At 46.6% G+C, this 25,113-nt stretch overlaps 1 protein-coding gene across 5 annotated transcripts in view; it reads left to right on the top strand.

Moving 5' to 3' along the window:
* The window catches only part of LOC144727255 (estrogen-related receptor gamma-like), a 402,552-nt gene that overhangs the window by 211,362 nt on the left and 166,077 nt on the right, over positions 1-25,113 (top strand). Inside the window, exon 1 of one of the 5 annotated variants that reach the window (XM_078605952.1) lies at positions 5,062-5,457. The exons of the other annotated variants lie outside the window; for them this stretch is intronic. The gene's annotated coding sequence lies outside the window, so the exon portion shown is untranslated. Of the gene's footprint in view, positions 1-5,061; positions 5,458-25,113 lie in introns of those variants that run through there. 5 annotated transcript variants of the gene reach the window in all.

The following is a 25,113-nucleotide window of genomic DNA, read 5'->3' as shown; positions in this document are numbered from 1 at the left end:
CTGCTCCCGTAGGCAATGACTGCGGGTTTCCATAAATACATTTCTCACCCCGATAGGAGGCTTCCATTAGCACAATCGATCATATGACGTTAACATATACACTGGCACCTGAGCCTGTTATGTTGTGTGAATGGGACAAGCAAAGAGGGAACTTAAGCTATAAAATCAGTTTGCACCCGTGTTTCAGATTTACACCTCGGGGCGTCTAAGATGGGTGGGGGGGGGAAGGTGAGAATGTTCACATCGAATCTCGGTTTGGTAACTAAATGAACTCGCGGTGTCAGGGCAGAGTTTCTCCATGCTCATATGAGTGTGAGGCAGTGCTCATATTGTCCGGTACGGTGATATGAAATTGTATGATTTGAATTTCGTTTGAATTACGTCTTATTTTATTTTTCATTGTAGTTCTTTTTTTTACTTTCAGTTATATTTCAAGAGTACGATTCCAATGTTTTGGAAAATGTGTGAAGCACATCATCTACGTTTGTTATCGAGGGGCACCACGGTGGTGAGATGTTAATTACCTCGCCTGGTATGCAGGAGGTCGTGGGATCGATCCCGACCCTGACGCCGGCTGTGTATTTGGAGTTTGCGTGCTTCTCTCTCTCACCGTGGTCACGTGGATTTTTCTCCGGTCCTCCGGTTTTACCCTCCACATTTAGAATCAACGTGCGTTTAGAGTATGTGGCTGCTATACATTACACTTGATAAGCTACTTCGTTCAGCTATCATTTGTGGCCAGGTCGCTTCTGAAAAAGAGCAATATATCTCAGAAGGCCTTATCTGGTAAAATAAAAATAGTAAAAAAAAAGAGTTTAATTCCTTACATGTTTTGATTGCGTTTCTGTAGTTTTAGCCTTTTTTAACGTACGAATCACGTTTTTTGCCATAAAATAAATTGGAATTTAGAGTTACCCTCACTGGCAGTGGAATAACAGAGCGCCCGGACGACTACGTGCATCATCCATTATCCATTATTTTAACAAAAGCAAGTTTTGAAATAAATAAACAAATTATTGGGTGGATTGTAAAAAAACAACCGCCGTTGCGAAAGCCGTACACAACCCAACTGAACGAGATCGTGGAGGAATAAGGTGCGCTCGCGTTGATAATATCCGAGACAAGAAAAACACGTGACATTCAATGCGCGGTTGGGGGGGGGTGGGGTGCGTTTTTTTCGGAGTGAGCCGGAGCGATCCAGAGTCAGACGGTTCGCAACCCCCCCCAAACCCTGTGGTCAGAGAGCCCTCCGTGTCAAGTGGCTGACAATTATGAAGGGTGCGGCCTCTTCGGGCGGCCCAAACACAAGCTTTGTTTAGACTGATGACAAAGGACATGCGTAAGTAAGCACAAACGCGGACCGCACTCTGGTTTTTGGCACACGGGACCGCTTCTCCTCCTTTATACTACTGCATTATGATCACGGCATGTTTTTCATACTTGGCCAATTTTTAGCGCCTCCCCGTTTAAATGAGCAAGTGGGGATACAACTCGTTCCCATTTCGTGGCTTTGAGCTACGTGTGGAGATTGCACACCGCAATGGCAGGGGTCAATTTGATGACGGGACGACGGTCGGTTTCTGGCAATATGGTACTCCGTTTGCCAGCTGTGGATGAATGAGTCAAACCCTAAACGGGATTTCAAATTCCAACACTTCCCATTGAGACTCAGCACCCGGTCTATCACAGTGTCGCCCTAACAATGTACACACTATACAGTACAACGTCTGCAGAACTTTGTTTTCAAGGTGCTCTTTAAAGAGGTTTATTTTTGGAACTGCTTGGCAAATCCCATATTAAATGTTTCATTGCGTGTTTATTTAGCCAATACTGACACATCTCATTAATTTATACCACTTTCGCCTTGTATTTGTATGTATGTGTATATAACTTTATTCGCACCATACGTAGCCAACCGTGCTGCCTGCTTCCTGCAATGACATGTGAATCAGAAACGTGGACATTGATGGAGAAGATTTCAACAAAAACTGAAAAGTGCGCAAAGAAGTACGGAGAGATGTACGTTTGGAATTACGCTGAGAGACAGCAAGTGGAGCACGTGGATTAGAGAACAAACATAGGTGTGTAGGCTTGGGCAGGATGTGTCCCTGTTTTTTTTATTTTACCAGGTAAGGCCCACTGAGCGATATAGCTCTATTTTAGAATCGACCTGCCTATCACAAACTACAGCCGAACGAATTGGCTTATCACGTTGTAAATGTATAGCAGAGAAAATACTCTAAACGCGTCTTGATTCTAAATGTGGAGGGAAAAACCGGAGGACCCGGAAAAATCCAAGCGACCACGTGGGGAGAGAGAAAACTTGCAAAACGCAAATATCCAGCAGGCGTCAGGGTCGGGATCGAGCCCACGGCCTCCTGTATACCAGGCGAGGTAGTTAACATCTCATCGCCATCGTGGCCCCAAGACGGGATGATGGCCCGAGGGCGAGATTCACGACGGAGTGGCAGCCACAGGGAGGGAACGGCTCCTGCAGAGATGGAGCGACGAAGCCAGCTCGCTTGTCGGAGAGGCGCTAGGTGCCATCGTTGCATCGCGGGAGCGTGGAGGGATGGTGGCCTGGGAAGGATGTCATCTAGCGGTGGCTTTGTCACGGCGATGCGGATGAGGAGCCTCTTTCAAGCGTTGCATCTCCTGTTGTGTCAAAAGTAAAACAAAATCATGTTTCTTGTTACGATTCACGTTCGATTTTTTTGGTTTGTTACGCTGGCGCATCGTGAATCGCTCCCCGTGAAATTTGCCACACAGTCGTACAGGTAAGGTGCACGTCGCACTTACCGTGGGAAAAAAATACGCAAATCGCCTTTGTCGAATTGCCTCGCACGCAGAGCCTTGCCAATTCACTCGGTTGTGAACAACGTGACAGGGTCATATCCATGCTCGCTTTAGAGCATATGCCACACTTCGCTTTTGACATCACAGCACCCCCCACCATCACAACAGAAATGACCAGGCATCTGTTTTCGGACTCAAACTGTTGATGACCCCGTGGCTTGAAGCTGCGAGAGGGGCTGACGGAGGTGTGGGTGGGAAGGATGGGTGGCGTGGTGAGTGGGATGGGTGGTGTGGTGAGTGGGATGGGTGTGGTGAGTGGGATGGGTGGTGTGGTGAGTGGGATGGGTGGTGTGGTGAGTGGGATGGGTGGTGTGGTGAGTGGGATGGGTGTGGTGAGTGGATTGGGCGGTGTGGTGAGTGGGATGGGTGGTGCGGTGAGTGGGTTGGGTGGTGTGGTGAGTGGGATGGGTGGCGTGGTGAGTGGGATGGGTAGCGTGGTGAGTGGGATGGGTGGTGTTGTGAGTGGGATGGGTGGCGTGGTGAGTGGGATGGGTGGTGTGGTGAGTGGGTTGGGTGGTGTGGTGAGTGGGATGGGTGGCGTGGTGAGTGGGATGGGTAGCGTGGTGAGTGGGATGGGTGGTGTGGTGAGTGGGATGGGTGGCGTGGTGAGTGGGATGGGTAGCGTGGTGAGTGGGATGGGTGGTGTGGTGAGTGGGATGGGTGGTGTGGTGAGTGGGATGGGTGGTGTGGTGAGTGGGATGGGTGGTGTGGTGAATGGGATGGGTGGTGTGGTGAGTGGGATGGGTGGTGAGTGTGATTGGCAGTGTGGAGAGTGGGATTGGTGATGTGAGTGTGAGTTGCAGTGTGGTCAGTGGTATGGGCGGTTTCGTGTGAGTGGGATGGGTGTGAGAAGGGGATTGGAAGATCGCTTTCATTGCTTTGCCCGCTTGAAGTGCCTCTTGGCGCGCTGCCAGCAACAAAAAGGAAAGAGAGAGAGAGAAAAACCACGCGCGCACACACAATGCGGAGATATAGAGACGGAGCGCTGAAAAAAACCGCGTGTTTATTAAACGACGCGAGTTTGCGCTGTGCAGCCACGGGATGTGCGATGGGATGGGAATACCGCCAGCCTCTCCTCTCTAACCCCTCCTCCTCCTCCTGCCTTGCCTCGCATCCACCACTGAACTGCCTGGCTTGCGGGGGTTCCCCCCCCCCTCTTTCCTACAAATGCCCCACCCACAGCACCCCCACACCGCACCCCCCACACCCTCCCCCCCCATCGCGCAGCACCTCTCACATCTATCCGCGCGGTTACTTTTAATCAGTGAATGACGCCCGCCTATCTCGTCTCTCCCACCGCGGGGGGGGGGGTACAGCCCCCCCCCCCTTCTCACTCGCTCGCTCTCTGTCTACCCACCACTGATGCCACTCCTACCGCTACACAACAAGATAAAGATCCCCCAGATAGCGTTAACAGACTGTTGGGACGAGTGCTGTTAGCGAGCACCTATCTATGGAATCCAGCACGGCACGCGAGGGGGGTGGTTGACCAGCACCCACGCCCGGCCACCTTTGTCTCCCCCGTAGCGATGTTTACACATCACACCGGGAATCATCATGTGGAGGCTGAGTTGACCTAGGGGAGGCCCAGGGATACTCGTCACTCGTTCAGATAATTCGTCACTGGTGGTGGCCGGGTTCGTAGCTCGGCGCGTTAACCGTTTGCAGTACCGCATGCACTTACATGCACACATCTCCCCATACCCCAAAGACAAAGATCACCCGTAGATCCTTCACAGACTGTTGGGGCAAATGCTGTTAGCGAGCACCTATGAAGGCCGGCACGGCACACGAGGGGGCGGGTGGCCAACACGACGCCCGGCCGCCTTTGTCTCCCCAGTGGTGATGTTTCCACACCGCACCAGGCACTCATTTGAGGCCGAGTCGACCTAGGGGAGGCCCAGGACCTGTTCAGATAATCCATCATTGGTGTTGGCCGTGAGCGCGAATCGAACTCGGGTGGCCAGGTTCGTAGCGCAGCGCGCTAACCGCTACACCACCGCTGCCCCCATACAAACATCTTACCCCATACCACTCCAACACACACACACGCACATCTCCCCACACACACGCAGACGCATGCACGCACGGACACGCGCATGCACAAATACACAGCCACCCTCCCCTCCACCACCACTCCCCATCACTTCCCCAAGAGTCCATGTACCAAAGCCCCGTGTCTTCCCCCACCCCCCACTCACCCAAACCCTCCCCCAACCACCCACCCCACTCAAAAACCCAGCCCATATCAAGACGAGTGATTGGTTTTTATTTTTCTAGATTTGCTCGGCCCAGCCTGGCTATTAACCACTCACAGGGAAAAAAATAACCGCCGTGGTTTTTGTTTGGTGCGGACAGCTGCCGACGTTGTCATTTGCTGTGCAGAGCGCAGGGGAGCAAGTCCGTCCTCTTGGTTCGAAGTCAAACGCAGAGACACAGCGGCACTGCTTGGCGTTTTATATTCGCAACACTCACGCGCGCGCACGCACGCGCGCGCACGCAAGCAGACTCGACTTGGCGACGCCGCGTTCGAGTGAGAGGTTGTGAGCCGTACAGAGGGCCTCTTTTTGGAATTACTGAAAATGAAGGCTGCAATTTGCTGTGAGTACACGCGCAAGTGACGGGTGGTGCTGCGAACGTGTGTGTCTATATTTAACGCACCGTTTATGTAAGACGTCCTAACTGGGCTGTAATTAGAGCCGTGGCATTTTTCGCTAATCGCCTTTGATACGAGTTTGAATAACCGACGACGAAATAAAAATGTACACGAGACATTTTCATCGCTAATGATTTGTTTTAACTACAACATTCATGCGAAAGAGGCATGATTGTTTTGTCAAGTTTATTATAATTACAATATATGTGTGTGTGTTTGTGTGATTACATATATAAAATTGTTAATGGCGGTCATAAAGTTTTAGAATTTAATTCATAAATCTTCGACCCAATATCTGCTTTATTCTGAAGTTTCAATTATTTCTGTGATAAAATGTTAGTAGAGGGGGGCTGTCAGAGTGTATGCACGTAGAAATATCCTTCTCAAATCTCTTACTTGCCATTTAGAAACACACATATACGTACACACACTTCATATCGAGATCTTGTTTTGGCTTTCAAACTGAAGGAGCAAATGCTGATCGTGGTAAGTACTATCTATATATGTTACTGTGTCTGCATCTCTGTGTGTTAAAGTTCCCAATTTCAGACTTCACAGGGCAAGCAATGTCTGTGAGCACATATTAAGACTTTAAGGACCATATGAGGTGATGGCGTGGACAGTAACCACACACATTCAGCTGATTGACATCACTCATCTACATGACATCTCCCAATTGTTGATAGTTATATTCTACATGTTTTGTGCTGAGTCAACCTAGGAGAGACAAAACCATCTTGCAAATATGACACCTTCTATGGGAAAAACCTGCAATAACTTTATTTTCCATGACCATAACTGATTGGGCTCATCACTATGTACTACGCGTGCACATGTTAGGCATCGCCATAAATGTTAAAACAAGAGTGCGTGTTTTAACTTGCGTCACGCACTACCATCGTTCGGTTTTGCAAAATGCTCAATTCATTCACCCTCTCTCGCTCTCTCGTGAATATTAATCAGGTTGAAATTAGACTCCCGTCTGTAGCTTTTTTTCTTGCGCCTTGATTGCGGGGGTCGGGGGGCGGGGGGGGGCATGAAGACACAATGGGAATCCCACGCGAGGTGTCTCGCACATCTCCCACTAGTGTCGAGGATTTTTCGCGGAAGGTAACCGGGGAGAGAGGGAAGAGAGAAAGAGAGAGAGAGCGGATCGCGCGCACGGCCGGACAAGACAGACTCGGAATAGTTCACGACCCCACTCATCAATCACGTTATAATAGCGCGCCCGCCACACGAAGCGGCAGAGAGAGGCGGCACGAACAATCGTGACTAATTAGGGTCAGCTTGGCGGAGCGCAATTTTTTTTTTAAAAATGTGATCCGAAATTGTGACCGCGTCTTTGCGCGCGCGCGCGCGTGCGTGCGTGTGCGTTTCTTCTTCGTACGGGGGCCGGACGCATGGGGAGCGGTGGTGTAGCGGTTAGCGCCAAGCTGCGCTACGAACCTGGCGACCCGAGTTCGATTCCCGCTCACGGCCAACACCCAGTGACGATTATTTGAACCGGTCCTGGGCCTTCCCTAGGTCGACTCAGCCTCAAATGAGTACCTGGTGCGGTGTGTCAAACATCGCCACTGGGGAGACAAAGGCGGTCGGGCGTGGTGCTGGCCACCCACCCCCTCGTGTACCGTGCCGGTTTTAATAGATGCTCGATAACAGCACTTGCCCCAAGAGTCTGTTAAGGCTATACGGGGGATCTTTGTTTTTTTTTATCTAAAAAGCAGTTTGTTCAATGAAATAATAATACAACTTTTGGCCAACATGCATTCAAATCACTGGCAATATCCTTCTGGTAAATGTGCAAAGCGTTAGCTTTGCCCTGGTTTTTGTGTACATTTCCACTCATCAACAAGCAAACAATTTCTAAAGTCTATGCCTGTGTGCGTATGTGTATGCATACATTGCATTTAGGGGGAACTGGAGTACAGTCTGGTTAGAGCACAGTGCTACTAACCCGTCAATCCGACTTTGATTCTCGTTCACGACCAATAACAGTGGCGAATAATCGAACTGGTTCTGGACCCCCCCTCCCCCACCTTAGGTTGACTGCGCCTTCAATCGGTACCTGATCCGGTGTGTAAACATCGGCACTGGGAAGACAAAGGTTGTGGTGTTGTCCACATACCACTTCGTGTACCGTGCCGGCCTTAATAGGTACTCGCTAAACACACTTGCCCCAAAAGTCTGTAAAACTGCTTTTTGTGTTTAGTGTGTCGTCTTTCCCCTGCACCTCCGATTAGCACGGTTGGCTACATACGGGGCAAAATAAGTTCAACGTACATACGGAACATACGTACAAAGTCTGTATGGGGGATTCGTGTCTTTTTACATTTCAGTCCTGTTTTCTACAAATAATTTATTTTTCCAGATTGCGCTGCAGTTAGAGCACATTACACTCGCTTGGAAGGTCACGAGTTCAAATTCGTTTGAAGGAATGAGTACTTTTTTTTTAAGGCAATTCAAGGTTTTCCTATTTATCAGCTTTGCTCCTGCCATGGGAATGTGGATTTCCATCACTGACTCAGGGCAATGGAAAAAAAGGAGATCAGCATTGGCCCATGGTAATATTACCGCAAAAGAACCACCGGTATATTGTAGATGTATGTATCCCTTTATTTCTATTTACACTACTTGGGTTGGAGTGGTGGCACAATCGTCTGAGCATTGTGCTATGAATCCGTTGACCTGCAATTGATTCCTGAATCCTGATGTGGTGCAATTGAGTCAAACAATCCTCATGACTGACACGGCTTCAGGAGGCCTTCATCCATCAATGAATTGACAACGGGGCTATACATTTGCATGAATGATTTTATGTTTTCTCAGTGGTTATTCAGGCTGGTGGCACTGCGAGCTGAACATTTGGCTCGCAGAAGTCGGAGACCTGTGGGTTAAATTTCACCGAGGACCTAACTCAGCACATCTCTTCTCCAGGGTGAATAAAAACAAAAATACCTCTGTGTGTCTTAAGTCACGAGCAGTCATCATACGGAGAGTCTGATCCCACAACCGTAGCCACGAGGACTTTCAACCGCGAGATTAGTACGGCCAACAGGGAGAGAGCTGTTTGTTCATCGCTCCGAACGCTCGCGTGAGTACGGAGGCATTTAGAATTTACGTTTAGATGTTTTATGTCGGCTACATGGTTGAAGTGCTGTTGATATGGGCGTTGTTGAGGTGCCAGTGCCTAATGGACAGCACAATTCACGGTTCGGCGACACAGAGCAATGATCGGCGTGCATCCGAGTTGAATTGGTGCTTTTTTTTGTTGCACGCCACATAAAGTCAAGCTGAGGGGGCGTTGAGGTAATGTTGCGAATTCGCCCCGGCTCTACGCTACACGATGCGTGCAATGCACATTGCATCGCTGCGTAGCGTTGTGAAGTCCCTGGCTCTGATTGGTTGTTATCAGGTTCCGTACACTGCAGCTCTACTTCAGTTCTTTTGCCGGTTTTTTTTTTGTGTGTGGTTTCATTTGTGATTGGCCACAATATAAAGTCTGGAATTTTCTCTTCCATTTCTGCAGTTTTTACACAAGCCTTTTGCTCCAATGTCCCCAATATATGTTTGTTCATAAAAAAAAAAAATCTGTTGTACATTTATGAATGAATGTGTTCGCGTGATGAATTTGTTTTGCTACTTTGGCAAATTAATGTAATGAAACATAAATGACAAGGTCGCAGTTTAATCACTGAAAATAATAACTGGTATCCTAATTAATTGGTGTAATGGCCTTTCAGATCGATATTTTTTTCAGTCACATTTGGTGAAATAGGACAACCTTGGAATGGTATCTACTTTACTGTGTCTCATCAGCATGGCTGTGGCCTGTTAATCCAATTGTTTTCGATCCCAGGCCTGAGCCCTCACTAAGAATGATTCTAACCCAAGTGCCTGGTGCCAGTGAGTGAAAATCATCACCGGAGAAAGGCATCCGTAATAGGTGCTCGCTAACAGCACTCGCCCCGACAGTTTATAATATAAAATATAATCATGTCCATTATGGCATTTAAATGTGTCTGGAACGTTATACACCTTCTGACCGTTTGGTATGTAAAGTGTTTACGTGTGCAATTTATGAATGTAAGCAATTTATGAATGTAAGCACGTGGGGAACGTATATGTACGCAAACGTTGAAACGAGCTCCTGCCTGTGAGACCCCAGCCGAATTATGAATGGGGTGCGTGCAGCGGTCGTCAGGAGAAGGCAGCAGACGCTGACGTTGCCGTAGCCAGCGCTGATTACAAATCGGCAGAGCCTTTTAAGTTCACAGAACTCCACGGAAATGCTTTAGGCTCGGACCCAAAGTGAATTCTAGACCCCCATTGGACCCCCGAAGAGCGATTGAATGCCCAATTATTGAAACATCCCAGAGCGAGTTAAAACGCGTTGCCTCCGTTGGTATCGGATCTATATATATACGACTGTTGTTAAGCAGGAATAAAACGTTGCAATGATTGGGGCCACAAAGTGTAGCGGTAGGGTGAAGCAGGGGCAGCAGTTACCAACACTGGTATCGGAGTGGCACCCAGAGGCAAGTGATCAAGGGGAAGGCCGATGCCCCATGGTAGGAAGGCTGTAAGAGCAGACGTCGGAGGCCCAGATGTCAAGTACGTAACGGTTGCAGGATCTTAGCATGGTCACGGAAGTGGTAGCGACTTTTACTTGTGTAGAGGAGTAAAATGGAGACGTGACGTCAGGTGTGCCGTTCAGTGCGATGACGTCACGTCTCCTAGGGTACTTAAGGGATACCCCGTGACGTAAGCGGGGTCACTGTGGGAACGGGTAGAGTAAGAAGGGTGAAGAGGGAACCAGGGGTAGAGAGAGGTAATCGAATAGGGAGTCTGGGGAGAAGCCGGTGGTAGCTGTAGATGTGCTTCTCTCTCCGGTCGGTGGAGTCGGCAGAGTTCACGATCCGACACGAGAGAGAGAGACTGGAGCTAGCCGGCAGGGACCCGGACTCAGAGTAGGACCCCTAGCCCCTGGGAGCTGTGTACCCTGTGTATTATTGTAACAGCTTTAATAAACCCTGGCGAAAGCCCTTAACTTACCTCCGTCTCCGAGTACGTCCGTCGGAACTTCTCTACACTTGCATCAAAGGCATTCGGCAGATGAACAGAAATATGAATTAACTACTTTGTCGGTTATCGTTTCCTCTTCAGAATTCTGGCACGCACGTCTTGCTGGTATAACTGCATAGACCGTGTGCATACTTCTTACATATATGGTGGTTTTCCTCTGGATAAACTCGCTCTTGCCATCCATAGCAATGCGGAATTGCCACAACCGGGTTCAGCACCAGCAGTGTGGCGATGAACACAGACCTATCAATGCTTGTTTGAGCAGGGAGACACTCACAATTGTATAAATGGGTGCATACTATGTGGATTTGTTAATTGTAATGATAGATTATATGTACATCATAAAATATATACATTCAGTATACCCACCTCGTACTCACATCGATGTGTAAGCACGTTAATCTGGGTGCTGTACACCGTTATCCAGTGCTTTAGAGGCAAATGTTGGTGGATCACACCGATTTATAAATCTCCAAAACCCAGTGGGGCCAGGAGATGGTAGTCCAGCAAAGTGGATTCATGAACCCATTTTTGTGTGCATGCTTTTTTATTCCACGTACTCTGATTTCCGGCCGCGTCCAAGCAATTGCTTTAATAATGTAATGGGCCAAACAGCCTCCCAACGTAAGACCCTCTTTAAAAAAGAGCCTGGCGACTTGGCGAGGCAGGCGTTCTTGTGAATAAATAAAAAGGTGGGGGCATTGCCTTCGTTAAGAACCCCTAAGCATAGTTTAGAGCGGTGCTTCTTAACCTGGGGTGCACGCATTCCCTGTGAGACATGGGCAGATTTTTTTTCGAAGATAAATAATCTAAAAGACAAACTTTTGCACGGGCAAATCAGTACACACTACTTTGTTTCATCAAACCCTATATGTGTGTATTAACATTATACATGTTTTTACGTTTGAGAACCAATGGAGTGCAAGGCTGCAGTAAAATGTTAAGAACCACTGCCTTAGAGTAAATTTGCTCGAATAAAAAAAACACGTTAAAATCGAGTGCATTTCTCCAGCGCACCTGCTCGCAGCACAAGGTAAAACATGAGGCGGCGAAATGCATTATCCCAGCGATATTCTGCCCAACGGCTCGCAATGCCTCGCCGACGCAGAGTGGCGTCGTCACGAGCATAGCTTCCGTACGTTGCCGCCGTAGCCCAACAACTGCAAGTGTACATCTTCTTGGTTCTTTCGGTAAAGTCACGTAGAATGGAAATAATAAAATAATAAAAATAAAACATTATAAAATAGTAATGATTTTATTATGTTTTATATTTTTTTTTTAGCATTTCCATTCTAGGTGAATAATAATTATTTTATTAAGTTTTATTTTTCTTATTTTATTATTTCCCTTCTACGTGACTTTACCGAACGAACCAAGAAGATGAATCCCTGCAGTCACGAAAGCTTTAAATCGAAAATGCAAGTGTACATTTTACGAATACCTCTGCATTGATGTATCTCTCAGCCGCACAGCCCCCCCCCCCCCTTCCCGCTGCCCCATTGCTACTTAGTATTAATAACGCAGTTGATGTAGCTGTCAAACGCAATTCCATCGCCAAGCGCAGGCGCGTGACCGTGCGGGAGTCCCGTGCCTGATGCAGCGTTTGGTTTTTAGCGCATTCCCCAAGTCAGGTGTGGACAGCCCGGGCTTTGGCTCCGTGCCCATTTGTATGTACGTTGCGGCCTTCTTGGTCACGCCTGGCAGGCTGAATGCTTGACATGTATTGGAAACAAACAAAAAAAACGTGTAGCAGATTGCGCATATACGGAACGTTTAGGGAAACAAGGGCGCCAACTGGGGTCACAGTACGTGCAATCTCGTGCTCGTTACTGTGCATGTCCGTGTATTTGTTTTATAGCCTCCCCTTATTTTATTGCACGTTATGCTGTTACATTACGTAATGCTGTAGTACACACACGTGAGGTTTCAAAGTGTGCCTGGTTTTCTTTGTTCTTGCTATCTCTCTATCAAAACCGTTTGACCAGCTTTCTCGCGCATTTAATTTTTACTTTGGCCATGACGATTGAATTTCCAGATCCCATTTTTTCAACAACAACAAAATACTGTAAAATTCTGAAGTTTAAAAGTCACCATCTCCACGCTCAAACAAGCATTTGGCTGGCACGTTTGGAGTCACTGTTGCACACTCCACATTCCCATGGCAGTGCTCCGTGTCTCCACAGGGCTCTAGTCTCTCCACACTTGTGTTTCCACAAGGTGGTACCCATTTTACGGAACAAGGGGGAATGATGAGCTACCGTTGACCTCTAATCGAGATTTGAACTCGCTGCATTTGCTGATGAAATTAACGCTTCAATGTGCAGCGCCGTGTAACCGAATACCAGAATACGGAGGCTGAGCTCATACATATCCTCAAGTCTTTTGGGAAGGGAATGCCGTCTGATATTTGCTTCTCTTCTGTCTGAATACGCCCATATTCATACCAATACAATTAATCTCTTTACTCAAATGGACACAGCGTGGTGGTCATATCCGATGGCGCTGAGTCCAGAGCCTGCGGATGAAATTCCACATTCCTATGGCAGGAGCATTTCGTCCATTGAACAACCACTCTTGGCTTTCCACGGACCGGTAACTCATTTTCTCAACCGGGATATATATTTTCTGTGTTTTAATCGATATTCTTTATTGAAGGCAGGTGAGAGAGCTAATTGAGATAAGTTCATCATTTGCAAGGGGAGACCCAGATAAATACAGAATATCGGTAGAGCGGCACAGGGTTAGGAATAAAGCACAACATTACAGGATTGGTGAAGTATGGTCTGGCAACCCCAACGACCAGCACAGCATGGCGAGGCATTCATCCAACAGTGTAGTGATGAAGGATTCTAATGTTTTCAATATAATCGTCGTCACTAATAAAAACCAACAGAGCAAAACAAGTTCTGCATCAGCGTAATACAAATAACTCAATGAAAATTAATATGTTCTAACAAGTATAATTACATTTTCATGTTTCTATACAAAGTGTTGTAAAGTACTCAACAATGTATTGTTATGCCACACACATAGGATGTATTTTATATAGTACAGAAAATATATCTGGTCTTTTTTATAAGGCACGCACTCACTCACTAAGATGTCGCTGGGTTTTTTTTGTGTTGTTTTGTCATGCTGTAAGTAGAGTATAGCTTTTAACAAAAATAACTATATAAATAAAAGATGAAGATGAGCATGATGCGATGGGCGATAGGCCACTGAAATGTAACCGGGACTAGATTGCACCAGAATCATTTGCCAAACCAGCTCTCGAGAGCGACACGGTGGACCGGAGCAAACCGGAAGAAAAAAAATTTGCCAAATGCTGAATCAGAAGGAGAAGAGAACGGATGAAATGAACGCCGACAAGAACTTGCATGTTAGAGAAACAGAACAGAAAAAATAAAATCCCATCGTCTGGTTTGCCATTGTAAAGTGTGCTGTCTCAAAATCTTGAGTTCAATCTTATCTGGAATTGTGTATCTTACACAAATGCCCTCTTCCCCCCCCGCCTCTTCTTTCTCACCCATTGCAGCTCAAATCTCTACTCCAAAGTCGCATGTCCCCCACCCCCCTTTCCAACCGTGTAAAGATTACAATGTATTCAGACATGTTCTAAATTATAATTGTTTTAATCTTTCTATTCACTATAAAAAAAAACTCAAAAACCGTTGGAGCAGTGCTGGCTCTGGACAAATACACGCGTCTGTGGTTGGAGCCAGCCTGCTGTATATTCCGAGTCTGCGTGTCTGTCTCCCCGCGGTCGCGTGGATTTTTTTTCTCCGGGTCCTCCGGTTTTTCCCTCCACATTTAGAAACGTGCGTTTAGAGTATTTAGATCATTTGGCTGCTAGACATTTCGTTGAGCTATCACGTGTGCCCAGGTCCCCTGTTGAAAAATTAGCGAATAGTTCAGTGGGCTTTATCTGGTAAGATAAAAAAAAAACACATCGTTTATTTTCATTCGTAAAATGTTTACATTTTCTGTACTTTGCACTCGTATCGTTTTCGTTTTCATTGTTGGTTGTTGTAACGTTCTGACCTGCCCCGACTGGACATCTGTGAAAAAGAGCTTTATAGCTCATCGGATTCCTCCAGCATAGATACATATTCAGATATTGTACAGTGGGATGGCAACTGTTGATTTCCCACAAGATAAAGGTGCAGCACTGCAATTGTTTGCTCACCACTCCTGCTCCACAAGTCGGAACATTGCATTATCAGTAGCGCCATGGTGTTGGATCGTACAATTAAGACCTCCACGGTTTTTTTAACAGGTACGTTTGCGATTCAACATCGTCGGTGAGAGCTTGAGAAAATAAATGCTCGATATGTGACCACAGCAGGGAGAGCGCACTGAAAACACCACCACAGCTTGGCGTGGCTAAGAGCTGTGGGTTAACGTGGGCTCCGTATAAGCCTGAGACATGTACTGCAGGATTATTACAGTGTAAAAAGCCCTCCAAGACCGTGTGTTCTTGCGCGAGTAACGTATGTACGTACGATGAACTTCTTTTGCGCCGTACGCAGCCAACTGTGCTAATCGGTGGTGCGGGGAAAGGACAACAAACTCAACGCAAAAAGCAGTTCCAAAGACGTGAGTTTTAAATCTCGATTTAAAAGTGCATACCTCCAGTGGCTTCCTAATATCGGAAGGAAGAGCGTTCCAGACGGCCACAGAAGCGCATCTGAATTCGTGCGATGCAGTGGCCGACCATCTTTGTTCGATGGCTAGCCAAAATCCTAAAGTAATGCATTACTGTAATCAGATTACGAAAGGCGGGTAACCATTAATCCCACAGTCCTCTGTTGTCACCATGTAAATCAGATTTCTCGTACTCGGCACGTGCACATTTATTACCTTCCACCCCACCCTCCCCGCCCCCCTAATGTATTTGATTTGTGTAATTTTACATTTATTCCACAAAACAATAAAAATGGGAAAGTGATCATGTCAGCATCTTAAGTCAATGTGAACAACAGCAGCAGAAGCAGCTGATGTGCGCACACCAAGTTATGAGCACAGCACAGAGTTGCTATTTTTTGTTAGGTAAAATCACCCTAATTTCAATAAAAGAATACTGATAGGAACCTCCTGGTTACACCAGCCCACAGGGGATTATTCTGTCCGTCCGTCGTGGAGGGAGGTGCTGGGTGGGGAGGGAGGGGCATGGTGGGGAGGGGAGGGTGTGGAGGGGCTGGGTGGGGAGGGTGGGGCTGGGTGGGGAGGGGAGGGTGGTGGTGGGACTGGGTGGGGAGGGGCTGGGTGGGGAGGGTGGGGCTATACTCAACATTTAACCTACTCACGTCGGCTTGTGCCCGCCCTGACAGTCGGGGATATTTGCGGAATACACCACGCCGCCGTTGACCCTGGCCATTGACCGAGCAACCCAACGTTCCTACTAGCTCCCTCCGCAGGAATGTGTTAAAAGTAACCCAGTAATCACACTACATTGCTTTGAAAATGCCAAACACCAGACGACGTTATGCGACAATGTACTCAATTGCAATTGGAGACGACTGATTATTTTTCGCAAGGAACCCTCCCAAAGCTGACCATGCAAGACTGGAGGAACAGTTCCAGGAATCATTTTGGCCACATACATCCAACCCGATTTGGTATTTTTTTTTTGCTTTCATATTAACCTGCTCGTCGGATTATAAGTACAATGATATCACATTGTCATGGGCGGTGGTCCTTTAGAGCAGGTGTAGTACAGATCTGTTGCCGGAAATGTCACAAATTAGATATATTTATTTCTCTGAAGTCCACAGTGGCGTTGACAATTGTGCTGAGTTTTTTTTGTCGCTCTCAATCGTGGCTGTGCAACACTGCCAACAGTAATTTGCAGCTGCAACAAAATAATAATAATCATCATGTTTTTGTTGTTGTAGGATTATTATGGGTAGGTGTATAAGTATGTCGTACTCTCGTAGTATAGTGCCCTAAGTCAGGTAATCGCAGCCTCGCAGCGTTCCGGAAGCCATCGAGTGAATAACGAAACCCTGCGAGTAGCCCCCTCTAGAAAGAGACAAAATCTTGTGCGGGGGGTTGGATAGGGGGTAGATTTCCCCAAGCAGGCGCCGTGACGACCGTGTGCTCACTCCGATGTGCGGTCTGTGTTCCACATCTTGTGCTTGATTTCGTGGTAAAAACGTGCCAGTGTTTCCATTAGGGGCCGTCCATAAATGACGTCACACACCTGGGGGGGGGGGTCAGTCATTTGCAGAGGTGGGACAAAGTCATTGTTATGCAAGTCCAAGTCGAGTCGCAAGTCATCAAATTCATGACTCGAGTCTGACTCGAGTCCAAGTCACATGACTCGAGTCCGCACCTCTGGTCATTTGTGACGATGTGTGACGAGGGGAGGGGGGGTTTAGAAATGTGACGTCACGTAAAAATGCGCAACTTTAAATAAATGTAGACAACACGTTCTACATAATTCAATCGACTTTTTCACAAATGTTTTCTCCTACAACATCAGAGTGCAGCACCACATTAAGCATGTTCTATTTTTTTGGGAGGGGGGGCAGAGCTTTGTGACGTCATATTTGAGGAGGGGTCTGACTTTTAGTAACGCCGTGTGACGAAGAAGGGGGGGGGGTCAAAAATCGTCCAAAATCGGGTGACGTCATTTATGGACGGCCCCTTAGTTCCGGTCACGTTTCATTAATCGGCCCATGCACCGCTTGTTCCATTCTCCAAAGCCCGTCGTCATTTTGTTTCAACCCTGCTTCATGAAACGTGCAGCCAGAGGCACCTCCCCGCCCCCCCCACCCCACCACCAAACTGCCAACCCCCCCTCCCCATGAACAACTCATGGCAGGCACACACAAGGTGCTTGCCACAAATGAACCACGACACCTCGCTCATCTCGTCGAGGAGCATGATACACCACGCCAACTCCGGTCATCCACACAGCGGCGGCTTTTGGCTCGGCCATCGAACAAAGACGGTCACCGCATGGCGCGCTTTCAGATGCGCTTCTGTGGCCGTCTGGAACGCTCTTCCTTCCGATATTAGCAAGCCACTGGAGCGATGCACTTTTAAGTTGAGATAAAACATTAATTTCGTTAGAACCGCTTTCTGTGTGTAGTTTGTTCTTCCACCGCACCTCCGATTAGCACAGTTGGCTATGTACGGTGTGAAAGAAATTCAACATACAGACAGATACACAGGTTCCCAGCGGGTTGCGTGGCATCTTTGAGCAATATGACACAAACAGATTCAATCGCATGGCAGTTTGTGTAAAGTTGTTTATAAATTGTAAAATTTCACGTTCAGTTTTACTTAGATTTCAGTGCAGTTTCATGTAAAAAAGTATTATTTTAGCTTTAAAACAACAGTGAACTTCAGGGTAGCCACCGTGGTGTAACGGTTAGCTCACTCTGGACTTGCACGCGGCAGTTGAAGGAGTCGAACCGCCATCCACCCAGCTGTATAAATGAGTTTAGCGCAGTCGATCGGCAGGTCGATTGTGGTGGGGTCAAGTTGGGCTCTTCCCACCTCTTCGAAGAAAACTGTCCGGCGTGCAAAAGTCGGCCACCGTACCATTTGGAGGGGACTCTTTAGAGCTCTCTCTAACAGAGGGCCTTCCGCTGGCAGTGAGCAAATTTAAACTATACAAAAACAAACTAAACTATTTTTATTTTAATCTTGATTCGGAGCTTTCGTGACTGCATCGGCCGCTTGTGTTGCGACCGAAACGTCGTGTTTTCTTTCATTATTTTTCTATCTACGTGACTTTACCGAAAGAACCGGAGAGTATTTTTATTTTTACCAGGTCAGGCCCACTGAGCTATGTAGCTCTTTTTCAGAAGCGACCTGGCCACGAAATAAATAATAGTTTAACGAAGTGGCTAATCACGTGGAAATGTATCGCAGCCACATTCTCTAAACACACATTGATTCTCAGAGTGGAGAGAAAAACCAGAGGACCCTGAGAAAAATCCACGCGGTGACCACGGATTGAGCATGCAAACTCCAAGTACACAGCAAGCGTCAGGGTCAGGATCGAACCCACGACCTCCTGTACACCAGGCGAGGTAGTTAACATCTCGCCACCGTGGCACCCGCGTAAGAAAGTAATTGCAAGGCTGCACCTTTACCCTCTGCCTATTTTTTTATTTGAACTCTATTTGCCTCCATCCTCAAGCAAGTGTCGAGTAGCGATCATCTCTTGTGGCCACCGTGTAGGATTCAGCGGTCGCGCCGTATAAGCCGCATCAGCCCTCCGTTGTACTTTCTGATTTGCACCCGTGAATTCGGTCCCTGAAGAAGCTCCCCGGCATGCAAATGGTGCTTCTCCATCCTCTGGTTCTCTCCTTCTTCTCTCCTTGTCGGTGTACGCAGACGTCATTTCTCTGTGTACTACTCATCTGTGTGTTTTATCCCGTACTTCTTTGGCATTCCATCACAGCCGCCCTGCAACTGCAGCGATCATCGGCTTGGTTCGCGCAGTTTGTCAACGTTACACAAAAGAACCGCGCGTGTATAAATGATGCACTTCCCCCCCCCCCCCCCCCCCAGTGAGTTGTTCATTTTTCAAAATATATATTTTGGCCCAATTTATTTACTACGTAAATCAAAGCTCATGTCAGACTGTGAACTGGAATATAAATAAAAGAAACTAAACGTGTATATATTTTTTATAATTTTTATATACATAAGGTAATACGTTTTGTATCTATTTGTATGCGTTCGTTGTCCTACGGACTCACCATGTGAATGTGGAATTTCCACCACCTGCTGTGGTTGTGAACATGACATGAGCACCTCCCCACCCCGCCCATTCTCATTTGAGCGGGGAATCCTGTGATCACCTTTGATCATGCGTTTCTTTTCCATCTAACTTCTGGTCAGGACTCGCTGTGAAAATTCCACACACGATATAAACCATACTGATTATTATAAGAATATCTGTAACAGGTAACAAGTATAAATATAAATGATTTCAAAGTAAAAACAATGCTAAAGAGTCTCTCTATACTGATTCCTCCAGTCGAAATGCATATTCTGAATCTTAAACAACAGTTATGGACAGCTCTCCCGGCTGACGCCTCTGAAATTAGTTCCTGAAGAAGCATCCAGCACCTGGAGTGAAACGTCGGACAGCGAAATTGGTCGAGACCCTCAGCATAGTCTCCCATCTATCGGGTATATTCAATTTCCAATTACAGTCACGCTCGGCATTGATTGCATTTTTCCAACGACTACCTCTTCCATTTACAACTCATGATGCCTCGCTTTCCTTGTGTTGGCTAATAGGCGTTACCCCCTCGGCATAAGGCCCACGACTTAAGCTTTAGTTTGCCAATTTTCTCCGCAGCTCAACTGCGGAAGCCTACACGGTCGTAATTCTAACGCGTGGGTTTTAGTCGCCGTAATCACCTCACCAGATTTGCGTCGCTAAAACCATCCACCACCTGACATGGCCAAATAAGTTAAGTTGGCACGAGTACAAGCGGTTGACGCACCAATTTATTATTATGAGTGGCTCAGCTCACTGGGAAGTGGAAGAACAATGTTCACGATCAAATCGAGCGTCAATGAGATGCGACATTTCTCTTTGAACTACGTAAAAAGGCATCTTCAGTTCAAGGTCCAGGGAGTCGGAATACATTTCAGGAACCCAGAATTCTGTGATGAAGCGGCCTTAAAAGTGATGCACTGCTCATCTACAAGGGCACCGCGAGACCAGTGGTGGAAATTCCACATTGATCTCATTATCACCATCACCACCACCACCATCGGAAACACGTGGGCCATGAACGGCACAATGTACCAAGCACAGTGTTCAGGTTTCACGGCCTTGTAGAAGGAGGCTTCCTAATAGCGCTAGGCCAGTGTCACCACAGATCTGGCGAACCCACGAGTCCCTCGTGACGGCCGACTGCACCGTGCCGTGATGGTGGTGGGGATAGATTTTGGAGACGCCAATCTTTCTATTGGGTGACCACTGTTGACTTTACACCCCCCCCCCCTGACCCCCAGGGATGATTGGCTGATAATATATGAATAGTCGAGTTCGGGTGCAAACATTCACGCAACAGCTTAGTCCAACGGTAGAGACTGCACAACAGCATGCGCGAAACCAATTCCAGTCGTTTGAGCGGCCCAGCTTGTTTTATTACCAGATTATGAGAATGCCCTGCCCCCTCCCCTCCCCATTCTGTACATTTTTATCGCTGCCGTGAAGTGTAAAGGTAATTGCTATTAGCTTCCTACCAATAAAACGGAAGTAAATTTCACTAATGCAAAGTGCGCTACCCATGCGTCCGGTCGGAGCCGTGGCTTTGGGAAAAAAAATGTTTTGCAAACAGCAACACTTTTAGGAAAGGTGACGTATTGTGCACGAGGGATTAATTTGGCCGTGACACGAGCAATGTGTGACCTTTAGTCACCACCAGTTGGTTTTTTGCCCATCAGAGGAGACGGCAGATGTGACGCAACCAAATAAAACGTGCGATACGGTTACAATGTTTCACCAATCGAACCCCTATTGTGCCTTTGTCATGTATACTTTGGAGAAAATCGTACAGTGTTATCAATTTTTTTGCAAGCATTAACCCAACATCCTGTGGGGTCTATTTTTCCAGCTGTCTTCAGCGGTTGGCACATTTGTAATGTTTTGATTATTTTCAAATTGCTGGATAATTCTCCACGGCTGTGCCTCTTCGAAATAAATACGAATAAACTCGTAAAATATTATTCTCATTTTGCACATTCATCGGGGAATGGGCTGAAACAAGAGCGAAGGTTGTTGGGACAAACAGCCCCGTGCAACACGCATCGAACGGGCAGGCTCTCGTATTCCCAGCGTTCCTTGATAGTCGTTCCATTAAAGCTCCGTCCATCGGTGGCCATGAACTGGTGACGCAATTGCACATTTTCTTAGCAGATGCCAGTCCCTCCGTTGGACAACCGCCGGTTCATTAAGTCACGGTTAAGTGGTCAACATGCCAACACTGCCAAAACTGTCGGCACGATGACCGCTTATCACACTCTGCCACTGCTTTTTGTCTTTCTGCTAAATCACCCAGATGTTGCGCAGATGACATCCCACCGCACAAGGTCTTTCTGTGACAGTATCACATCGTCTGGTTTTAGGTCTTTTTCTTGCTGCCTGCCCTCTGTGGGCGCATACCCATTAGATGGCACTGTGTGTATCTATATATATCATGACACTCATTGGCCATGAAAATATTTGGCTTGTGACCACTTTTCCTTTTTAGTTTTTTTTCCCACAGGGGAATGCTAATTACTGTTGGCCACAATTACGTGTTTTTTTTTTCTTTCTGTAGCTTGATATGCTCCATATGAAGGCCCCGCTGCTATAAATTTGATACCAAATGGCAGCTAATGAGTGTTGTGTTTGTGCCTCGTAGGAAATTAAATTGCCAGCGCTAATTGCTTATTGGGAAGTAGCCGCTTAAATGTTTTCACGTGAAGAATTATATACGTACAAAAGTATGAGGTGAAGAAGGAGTGATCTTATGTTGTACTTAATCTTGTTGGGGTCGGTCAAGACAAAGCAGAAAAGGGTCTCCACGATCAATCGAGTATTGTTAATTCCACATTTCTATGGCGGTGGCCAGTTTCACCAGAAGATGACCCGATTGTTATCGTGGCAAGCCAACTGAGAAAATGCATGCCCACTTTGCTCAGAGTTGACTTTTAATTCATATATGCTATATATATATACCATACTTAATGAATATGGAAGCTCAATACGTAAATTAAATCTTACAACCACATTTTTGCATTGATAAAGGGGTGAGAACTCCACAGGGAAACAATATCAAGATCAAGGGTATGGGGGTACACACGGCACGACCTAGGCAGGGCAACAGAAAACCCTCAAGCACCCAGCATATAGACGGTTCAGTCATTTTTGTGTGCAGTCTCCTGCAAAAGTAAGACTTTTAAATCACATCCCCGGTGACAGAACTCACAGGAGTAGGCTATGGAATTCCGCCGTGACACCCCAAAACTTACGAGATGAAAGAAACTCACCCGCAGCCAAACTACATGAAAGCTGGATAAATATATAAATAACATCGGCTGCCTTAATTTTTTGTTTAAAATATCATTCTGTTCTCCCGTCCAAAAAAAAATGATTACGTATCTCAACGATAGGGCCCTCACCTGGATACATAAAGAACAATGAATAGATTTATCAACTGCACCTGGCACCCTGGAAATCCCATAGCCAACACATTTGTCTGAGCCCAGGATGGAGTGTGGGTTAATCCCTGGACGAATAACACGAGCTCGTGCATGCGAATGTGAGCCCCAGGGTTATGTAGAGAGAGAGAGGGTGTTTTTCTTTTTTTTTCTCTCGCTGGGCAAGGAGCGTCTGCCCTTTAACTCTCAAGTGCCCCCTTATGCCGTTGCCCTCTTGACTTTGTATTTGTGTTTTCAGCAACCACAGCGACACCAACTTATACGGGGAGGGGTGGGGGTGGGGGTGAACCAACAGAACCAGAAAACGCAATATCAAGGCGACCGGGATAAAGTGAGGAAGCTGTTGGGTGTCCCCGAGTAGTATGCGATGAAAACAGGATAATCGAATCAGAATCGTTGCGTTCCACGGTGGGACGGAGGCTTCTGCATCCAGGCTCCGCGATTGGGGATTTCTGAGTCTGTGTCACTTTTGAAATCACGTGTTAAAACTCACCACTTTGTACTTGCGGGCTTTTCCTGTAACTTCAGATAAAAACAACTATTCGGTTGTCTGATTGGAATACTTTGCAATTATTACGATTAATCACTTTTATCATAGTACTTGATTGGGGGGGGGGGGGGGGAATTTCACGAGTGGTCATTGATATTCTTATTATCGGCTTTCTATTTCTCTTAGATTGTATCTATACTCGTGAGTGTAGTTTTATTTTTACGGACAGCACTTTGAGATACTTCAATATGAAAGGCGCTTTATAAAATAAAAATTATTGTATTACTTATCCTGCAGAAATACGATGAGCCATGAAGCAAATTTTTGACAGATGTCAAGTAAAGGGGGCGGGTCAGAAACATCCCAACAAAAAAAAATGAATTTAACAACAAAAAACGATCGGAGTGCAAATTGTAGGAAAGGTAAGAAAATCACTTCACAGAGGAGGGAGAGGAAGGAGCGAAGGGGAAGACAGAGACGAGGGAATGGAAGAGACAAGGGCCATGGGCAGTCTGTGCGCTCAGCGGGGTGAATGGACGATGGATCGGTAAAAGGATCGCCAAGATGAGAAAAGATATTTGCGCGCAGCGATAGCGAACCCTGCGGACGAGCATTGACCTGCGTAAATAATTGTAATAATGTTAAATAGACACAAGGCAATGAATTTGGCCAAGTGGCATTACGGTGAGTGAGTGAGCGTGCGCTGGACTGATTCCCTCCCACCGCAATGTGATGCACTTCCATGAATTGACTGTATTTTACATTGTGGTGAATGTAGCATCTCTTGCCGCTGATAAATACAATATATACAAAGTTAAGATAATCGATGCTTACGTTCGCCAATGTCGGAGCACGTGCAGTGAGCATAATCATTTATTTAGCTTGACGAATCGATGCACCGTTACACGCCCGGTGTTTAAACCCTTGACTCAACTTATCCTATCAACCTTCGACGGTTGATTAAGTGTGTAATCACTTTGTAGAAAGTGAATGTACTCTTTGCTGTTGAGAGACTGACCACCTGGGCGTTGCACTGTTGAATTCCCACTACTGGCCTCAGGCCTGCCTATGGAGATAAGTGCCACCACACACTTGCCTGGGATAAGGAGACCCTGAGTTGTTTGGCAAGACGACGTCTGTAGCTATAGCACATAGCGAGGTATATTTTTGATTCTTGGCATTCAACTTAAGTGTATGTGTACTGCCATGGGTTAGGCAAAGGCTATGACCATACAGCATGCTAAGACTTTACAACACGTTTTATTGAGTTTGCTAAGCAGTGCGAATCCATTCTCATTTCACGGTACTAACATTTAGCAGACGAGCTAAATTGCAGAAGTTTTGCCGGAGCTTTGGGAGAGAAAAAAAAAACATATTTTGCAAACAGCAATAGTTTTAGGAAAGGTGATGTATTGTGCACGAGGGATTAATTTGGTCGTGACACGAGCAATGTGTGACCTTTAGTCACCACCAGTTGGTGTTTGCCCATCAGAGGAGACGGTAGATGTGACGCAACCAATTAAAACGACGTGTGCTGAACCGTCACAAGATTTTTCACCAACATCTTGTGGGGTGCATTTTTCCAGACAATGTGCCATGCCGTCTTCGGCGGTGGGCGCATTTCGCTTTTTTTTTTCTTCTTATTTCCTTTTCAATTGCTTGATAATTCTCCACGGCTGTGCCTCCTTGAAATAACTACAAATACACTCGTAAAATAATATTCTCATTTTGTATGTTCATCAGTGAATGGGCTTAAACAATGCAGCCGACCACACCTGATTGTATGTGGGAAGGGAGCACAATATCACATTTCATAAGTGGAGATTTTCAGCATTACTGGCAC

This window comes from Lampetra planeri, chromosome 25 (genome assembly GCF_965212315.1).
Source record: "Lampetra planeri chromosome 25, kcLamPlan1.2.h2, whole genome shotgun sequence".
Classification (NCBI taxonomy): Eukaryota; Metazoa; Chordata; class Hyperoartia; order Petromyzontiformes; family Petromyzontidae; genus Lampetra; species Lampetra planeri.
Note: the sequence above shows the minus strand (reverse complement) of the source record. Positions and strands in the feature narration are given on the sequence as shown.